Consider the following 8,588-nt stretch of genomic DNA (forward strand, 5'->3'; position numbering starts at 1 on the left):
CATAGGAGTTTTCTCAACAAGGTTATTTTCTTTTCTCAATGCCACAGAGCATAAGTATCATCATTATTACTAGGACACACATATATTCAATTGGGATTTGAACACCCAAAAGGATACCTCTTTCTTCTGTTCTGAGAAACATGATTAATGTTAAAACATGCTGGGTGTCACTGTGACCAGTGGCAACAGGAAATGATATTGAAAATTTGTCTTTATCCAGTTCTAAGTTTCCAGGTTTTAAGTTTAGGTAAACCATGGTTAAAGAGAAAAGTTGTATCTTTTGGGATCTCTCAGACTAGGTTAAGGGCTGCTTTGTACCAACAGAGTGAAACAAAGCAACAATAAAACCTCAGTGAATCAGTCTTATATCTTCCTAAAAAACATCCCTAACAATAAACTTGAATGGCAAGAAAAAAAACACAAAGAAAATAAATGCACATTATTAGGTCTTAAAATATTGCAGCTAGGGATCCATTTTTCAAGGCCAGATTGTGACTGGCAGGAGATGCTGGGGCACAAAAGAACTCCCTAACCTTAGGCTGTCTGTGAAAGGAAGATCACAATAGCAGCTCTCATGTCCTATGAAAATTAGTACGTTAGGAAATATATGATCAAACTAAATTTATCTACATAAAATATCTGAAAAAATGGGGGAGGAGGCCAATAGAGCACAAGATGTTACATTTTTAAACCCATAGGCAGAGGTAACAAAGAACTCCTCAAATTAAAGTAGGCAAATGTGAATATTAATCACTAGTGTAAGTTACTAGTTGGGTTTTCTGGAACACTTGCAATCAACTGTTATGCTGGCAGAAGCTTACTCATCATTTTGATGGAGTCGCTTATCATTTAAGACATGATTCAAAGATGACAGGTAAAAGAAAAAGGGCTCCTTTTAGAAACCGCTAAAGTTGCTCATCGTGGGATTTTTTTGACATGACATAAAGCCTGCTCACTTCATGTGGTAGAAGTTATTCTTGTCAAGTGCACATACAGTAACTCTAAAATACAAACACTGTACTAGAACAACTTGCACTTAGCCCAGTGACTTTTGCTAACAAACACTCATGGTATTGATTGTTGCTGCTGTTTCTTTTTCCTGAAACCTTCAGTTACAAAAACATTTCGAGCTACTCATTTCATGCTTCTGGAAATTATTGTTTCTCTCTGTTTCAGAACGGTTCTTTTAAAAGATGGCAGTTTGTTGTAGTCTTAGATGTTTTTCCTTCCCCTGTTCCCAGTGGGCACAGTCCTCATTTGTACCAAGCTCCTACATAGACATCTTCATGTTTCCCTTGACAACAGGCTAGCCAGGGGCCTAGCAGGCAGATAAGGTTCAACAAGTTAGGACAGCACTACACTAGACCTGAAAGCTGATCTTAGATACACAATTCCAGCTATGACAATTGTGTAACTGGAATCAACATGTCTAAGACTGATTTATCAGAGTATCCTCACAGTCACAGAAACTCTCCTGTCGACCTCCCTTACTCTTCATGAGAATGAGGAGTACCAGGGTTGACTGTCGAGCCCTGATGTTTGGATTTAGCACATCCCCACTGGGCATGCTAATCTGAGAAGACTGACCCTGACTGGGTCGATCTTCTGGTAAGTATAGCCGTACCCTTAGACTATTCCAATTTAAAACATATAAAAGTTTCTACAGCAGGGGGTGGGGGAACTATTGTGTAAGATATTCCTTTGTATCAAAGGATATTGCTTTGTTTAGATTAGACTATTTCCCTATCTTTCACCCCTATACACACATACACACACACACCTCTTAAAACAAACTGGCCAAAACCATATGTTCATAATTGGAGAGATTTAGTTCTTGCATTTTCAGTATTTTTTGTTGGTTGTTCAGGGTTTTTTGGTTTTTTTGTTTTTTTGGATGAAATGTCAAACTATTCTGTGGAAAGAAAAGTTGTTTGAAGGCAGAAATGAGGCTATACTTGTGCGTGAGACCCTGACTTTATAGTCTCTGTTCAAAATACTTTACTTGTTTTGTCATTATCTTCAGAGACTGAAAATATGGGGACACCTGCTAATTCAGTCGAAAGGTAATATATGATCAGAGGAAAATATATTTATAGTTGATTATTTATTATTACCATTATGTTAGTTCCTGATCAGGGTCCTGTTGTGCTGACTTCTGTGTACACATAACAAAGATGCTGCACCTGCTCCAAAGTAATTCTTTGCTCCTCAAAAAGACGATTAAGTGATAACCTGGCTCTTTTCATATCCCACACTGACTTTGATTGTAACATGAACAAATATTGGTGGCTACTACAGGAATAACAATGGATGTGTTTGTTGTAACTCCTGAATTGCACCCACACAATTCCTACTGAGTTTTGCTTTCATATCAGAGTAAATCTGATAACAAGAAAAATATTTAGATCCTGGCATTCTTGGATTTTAAAATTTTAAAGATATTATTTTATTTTACAAATCATTAAAGTCACTCATCCTGTTGCACACTGCAGCTGAAGACATTAATAAGACTATTGAAATTAGAGATGGAAAAGATTTATTCAATCCCTGAAATCTGTAGCTGCTGAGTAATGCTTAACCTGTCATGTGCCATTGTTTAATTAAAGGTATTATTTTAATGGTACCTTCCACAATGATTCTCAAAATAATTGATCTCCATTTCTTTGTTGTTGTTGATGTTGTTTATGTACCTTCTTGTGATTACATCCCATTATTGTTTCACTGATTTGTTAGTTCCCACAGGTATTCAGGCATCCCAAAATAGCGCATCAACCAAGAACCATGGGAAGTGAAGCAACAAGCAACAACAAAACAGAATAAAATTTCCTTTCAAGTGCTGATCCAAGTGACTCACTCAATAGCTGTTCAGACCTTATTATTTGTAAGTTAGCAGTACCCAGATGCCCCACTCAGAGAAGGGCTCCATTAAAATAAACAAGTCCCTAGTTCCAAGAACACAGGAAAGATATTTAAACACCACTAAAATTAACCTCTGAGCACACCCACCAGATTAGGCCCAACACATGACAAAACACTTATCTTTCCTGCTTGGGAATCACTCTGGGTCTTAGGCAGCAATGTGCATGCTCAGAGGCTGAAAAACAAGCTATATCTCCACTGCTCCACAGGCAGTGGTTCACTGACCCAGTCCTTAGTGCAAGGCAGTTGCCTTGGTGCCGTGCTCCAATTGACTAATATCATCCACCGCCAAACAGCCGGGCCTTCTTGGGCCAGCTCTGGTAGAGCACAAGGTATGCATTACTTCATGCTGCAATGAAAAGCAGGTTGTAGCCCAATTGTGGAATATAGCTATGGGAATCAGCTATGGTAGGGGACAGGCAGTGGGGAGCTGATGGATCCTTGCCCCACTGCTGGAGATTTTTTCTGTGGTGGGCAACTGTGCCTTCCAAACATCTGAATTGGGCTACTATTGCTTTTTTTAAGCATGTCTGGCATTGATGAGACAGCCAAGGGAGTAGAGTCTTAAGAATTTAATCTATGATGCATGATAACATGCAATATTTACTAGATCAAGATGGAATTTATATTCATATTTGTAAATTCCTCTTGATTTATAGAGCTGGATTTGTCTCATACCTCTACTCTTCAGCACATCACTTGTAATTTAGAAGGTTAATGCATTATTGTATTTACTCCAAAGTACAGTTATACAGTTACAGGTGGAAAGTTATTGCTGGAAAGCAAAAAGTTCTTAGTTTTGTAAACATCAGTCACATTTGAAGTCAGACTACAACAGGCATACATGCAATGTAATTGCATAGGTTTGATAAATTCTGAGAAGAGTCCTTGTATTAGATATCAATTGGACAGTGGCTAGGTAAGAACCAGTGTAATGGACGAATTTTGACTCATTAGTATACACATGCAGAACAAAAAAGCAGTCAAGTACCACTTTAAAGACTAACAAAATAATTTATTAGGTGAGCTTTCATAGGACAGACCCACTTCTTCAGACCCTAGCCAGACCATCCGGGTTCAAACCATATGTTAATGTGTCGAATTTGAATATAAAAGAAAGTTCATAAGTCTCTCTTTCAAGAGTGTTGTGAAAATTCCTCTTCAGTAACACGCAAACTCTTAAGTCAGTAACAGAACGGCCCACTCTGTTAACATGTCGGCTAACATACGGTTTGAACATGGATGGGAATTTTCTGGATCACTATAGGGGCTTGTTTGCGTACTTGGCTTAATCTAATTCTTGACCTCCCCCACCCCTTCTGCCCCTTTACTCTCCTATTTGCTCACCTTGATACTTTTTTTCCTGATTTGTTCACCTTGATTACTTCTTTTTGGTTCTCTGTGCCTTGAATATTGAGTCTATTCTGGTATGGCTATAGTCTGAAGAAGTGGGTCTGTCCCACGAAAGCTCACCTAATAGATTATTTTGTTAGTCTTTAAATTGCTACTTGACTGCTTTTTGTTTTAAAAATATACAGACTAACACAGCTTTCTCTCTGTTACATGCCGAACAGTGTTTATACAGTAATGGAAACAGAGTCCTAATGAACAAAATAAACATAAAATACAAACTTGTTTGTTCTGATTGCTCCACACAGAAAGAATTCATAACCAGGTGCTTGATCCAAAGCCAATGAAAGTCGGTGGAAGGACTTCCATTGGTTTCCACAGATTGTTGATCAGATCCCACAGGTCAGATTTTCAAAGGTATTTAGGCATGTTAAAGTGTAGATAGATGTCTAGCTGGGTTTTCAAGAAAACCTAATTGAGACTGCACTCCTGGACAGTTTTATGAATCTCATTAGACATCTATCTGTAGGCCTTTGAAGTTTATGCTTTCCTTTGATTGTACTTCATTGTGCCTTTGGAAAATGACTGCCATTCAAAAAATGATGTGTTTTTCCTAATTTCTTGGCACAATTGTCTTTATCTGGAAATGAAATAGATATGAAGCATTCATATGTTGAATTATCCTGATTCTTTGAAACCATGATGAAATTAATGATTATTCATAACAATCAGCTGTGATCCCTTGGCCAGAGCCATTTAAATGATGGTAATTTGAACTGAAGGTGTTATCCAACAGTGGTTGCATAAACCATTTTACACATGCTGCAGCTGTTCAATAAAATAAAGATTTTGTACAGCAAAGCGACTGAAAGTGGAAAAGTATTGCATGCATAATTGACTAACTGATTATTTAATCCACACTCTTCCCCCTGCCTGAGTTGTTCTAGCTCTTCAGGGTAAAGTGGTCTAGATCAATCAGATAGGCTTGACATTTTTTTGGATCATAATAATATCAGAGGAAGTCTCACAAATCTATTGTGCACATGCCAAATTTGCTTGGGGTCCTTGTCACTGCTCCCATCTTTCTGGGAATTGAATGATGGATTGCAGAGATGCCTAAATGACTTTAATGACCTGTGCTATTTTGTCTAATGTCTAGCCAATATCAAGAAGATTTAAATATCATATGTTTTCCCTGATGTATTTAACCTGTTCTTGCATATGCCTGAATTGGTTACCTTAAATAGAACTGTTCCACTTGATTTTTTTTTCATTTAACAAAGTGTTCTATGCAAAAATCATTGAGATTTTCGACTTGAAAAGTGATTGAGATGGAAAAACAGTTTGCTCTTTCTGACATATGAACTTTCCACTGGATCAAGAGATCACACAAGACAGATACTGTCAGAAGGGAGTAAAAGCAGTAACATTCCTGTTGGCACAAACATACCCATTTTCCTGGTTGGAAACAATTGCAAAGATGTGTTTTCTGCTGTGGTCTTACATTCTGAACCTGTATTCCCTTCATGTGCACAAGGGTTCCTACTGCTCTCACTGATGGATCATAGCTCCATAAAATGTTCTGAGGACAGCAGACAGGCAACAGGAAAAACGCCAGTTCAGTAATTATAATGGATAAAATTAAAAAAAAAAAAAAAGGACAAATTCACACTGCTACAAGTGTCAGCAATTCCACTGGCTTCTGTAGAGTTCTTTCAGTTTGCAATGGTGATTAATTTGGTCCATAAATCTGTGAAACAATACATGACGTTATATGGCATTGGCTACAAAATATCACACCTCTAAAATTTGTTCACTTGTCCCCTTTCTATATAACTGCAGAAACCAAGAGAATATTTCTGCCAGTACATAGACTCAGAACTTTGAATAGTTTTATTCTGGTCCCTTCTCAACAGTCATTATAACTCATAGGGGACCTGATTTATAAAAGGAAATTTAATCTGCCTTTTTCTAACTAACATTTAATGGAGTCATCCTCCCCAACCCAAGCTCCCTAGCCACCGTGGGCAAGGCTCCCTCTAGCTACCCAGTGCTGTCTTTGGAGCAGAAATAATAACCTTCTGTTTTCCCTATTCAGGCTGCCCTGATCCCCATCCTGGTTCCCAGACCCTGTGTCTACACGAGCCCCTTCCTTTCAGAAGGGGCATGTTAATGAGTGGGTTCAAAAGATGCTAATGAGTCTCTGCCATGAATATGCAGAGCCTCATGAGCATCATGGAGGCCGTGGCAATTCGAAATTATGGCTTTTCTAATCATGTGCCTCCCGTGGAGACGGGGACCTTCCAAAAAGACCCCCGAGTTTTCGAAAGCCCCTTCTTCGTAACACCAGATATTCATGGCAGTACCTCCTTAGCATCTTTCAAACCTGCTCATTAACCTGTCTCTTCTGAAAGGAAGGAGCTTGTGTAGACCCAGCCAGACAGTTTCCTGTTCCTCTTCTGTTTGTCTGAGGGATTCAGTCATAGTAGACCTCTTCCCATCCGAACTCTTAACTGATCATCAATTCTTTTTTGCTTTTAATTTTAAATCAAATCATTCAAAACAAAGTTCCCTCCCTATACCCCTTCTTCTACTTTCCCTGAAATTATGAGGTCCTCCATGATGCTGTGTGTTGTTCCACACTGCAATGAAAAGTGCTTCTGAAGATAGCACCAGGCTGAATCTACACTATGATATAAAACCGATTTTATTAAAATTGATTTCTTAACGCTGGGTTTTATCCATTTGATTTTGATCTTCACCTTCCCAAATGCTCCCCCACAAAATTGACTTACTGCTGCCACACACGAGTAGCTTAAATTGAGCTTAAATCAAGTGCTGCTGCAGTGTATTGTGGGAACCTATCGCACAGTTCCCTGAGCTCCATTGCATTTTGACACCACAAGTAGATGTGGGTATATGACGCCATCTTCCCACATTTAATTCCCCTCTTTCCCCTGCCATGTTAAATATGCTTAAGTAGATATGTTTGTTACACTGAAGCTCAAATGAATCATCAGTAATGGGCCAGGGCAGCTCAAAAATGGTACCCAGTTGACAGCCATGAAAATCGTGACCACCCATGGAGGACCTTTCTGGGACTCAAATCTGGATTTAGTCCACCTGCAAAAGAAGACCCTTGTCTTAGATATGGTTGTTGCACTGAAACTCGAATGAATCATCAGTAATGGCCTGGGTTGGCTAAATATGGTACACTGGCAACAGCCAAGAAAATTGTGTCTGCCCACAGAGGCCCTTTCAGGACATGAATCTGGATTTAGGCCACCTGAGAAAGAAGACCTTTATGTTCAAGTAGCCTCAGTAGTTACACTGAAACATGAATGATTAATCAGTAATGGGCCAGGACAGCTAAAAGACGGTACATTGGTGACAGCCATGAAAATTGTGACCACCCACAGAGGACCTTTCAGGACATAAATTTGGATTTAAACCACCTACCAAAAAAGACCCTTATGTCCAAGTAGACATGGTTATTGCACTGAAACTTGAATGATCAATCAGGCTAAAAGACCCCAGACAACAGCCAGGTGTGCACATGGAAAAGAAGACCCTTAGGACATGAATGTTCCCTGCTGCAAGCCTTACTTCAACAACTGTGATAATTGCATAGCTAAGACATTGCCTTCATTGAGACTTGTATGGCTCAGGGTGTCTACAAGACCCCTGGCTACAGCCAGCTCCTCAAAATCATGACTACAGAGGGAGACGACCCCCAGGCAGTTAAAAGAGCCCCAGCTACAGCCCCTGAAAATTTTGACCACTGAGGGAGATATCACCTGGGCAGCTACAAGACCCCTGGCTACAGCCAGCTCCTGAAAATCATGATTGCTGAGGGAGACATCCCCCAGGTGTCCACAAGACTCTCGGCTACAGCCAGCCCATCAAAATCATGACCACCAAGGGAGATGTCACCTGGGTAGACAAAAGACACCAGCCAGGCCCTGAAAATCATGACCATCACCGTGCACAATCTGCCTGGCACCTTGTGCAGTATGTCCTTTTATTGGTTCGGGGTCAAGCCACATGATGTGGCTGGGTGTGGGAATGTTCCAGACTGTGTGGTGCCTCTTGGGGGAGTGATGTGGGGGTCAGGACAATATGTAAACTTCTGAAAAGAAGTTTCTTGTACTACCAGACAAGCATGACCCCCACCCACAGTCTAGCTGACACATGGTACAGGGGGAGGGGGGAGGCAGTTAGCGGCTGGCACCGGGCAGCACAGAAAAAAAAGGCAGCTAGCAGGTGTATACACAGAAGCACAGATCCCACAGCTGCACTCCTTGCAAAGAAAAAGAAAG

At 40.0% G+C, this 8,588-nt stretch overlaps 1 long non-coding RNA gene across 1 annotated transcript in view; it reads left to right on the forward strand.

The window, feature by feature from the left end:
- LOC142018374 (uncharacterized) overlaps positions 1-4,366 on the forward strand; it is a 67,113-nt gene extending 62,747 nt beyond the window's left edge. Inside the window, exon 3 of the long non-coding RNA XR_012646808.1 lies at positions 2,734-4,366. This is a non-coding gene — a long non-coding RNA (uncharacterized LOC142018374). The remainder of the gene's footprint in view (positions 1-2,733) is intronic.
- The last annotated feature ends 4,222 nt before the right edge of the window (positions 4,367-8,588 follow it).

The sequence above is a fragment of the Carettochelys insculpta genome, chromosome 10, assembly GCF_033958435.1.
Source record: "Carettochelys insculpta isolate YL-2023 chromosome 10, ASM3395843v1, whole genome shotgun sequence".
Taxonomy (NCBI): domain Eukaryota; kingdom Metazoa; phylum Chordata; order Testudines; family Carettochelyidae; genus Carettochelys; species Carettochelys insculpta.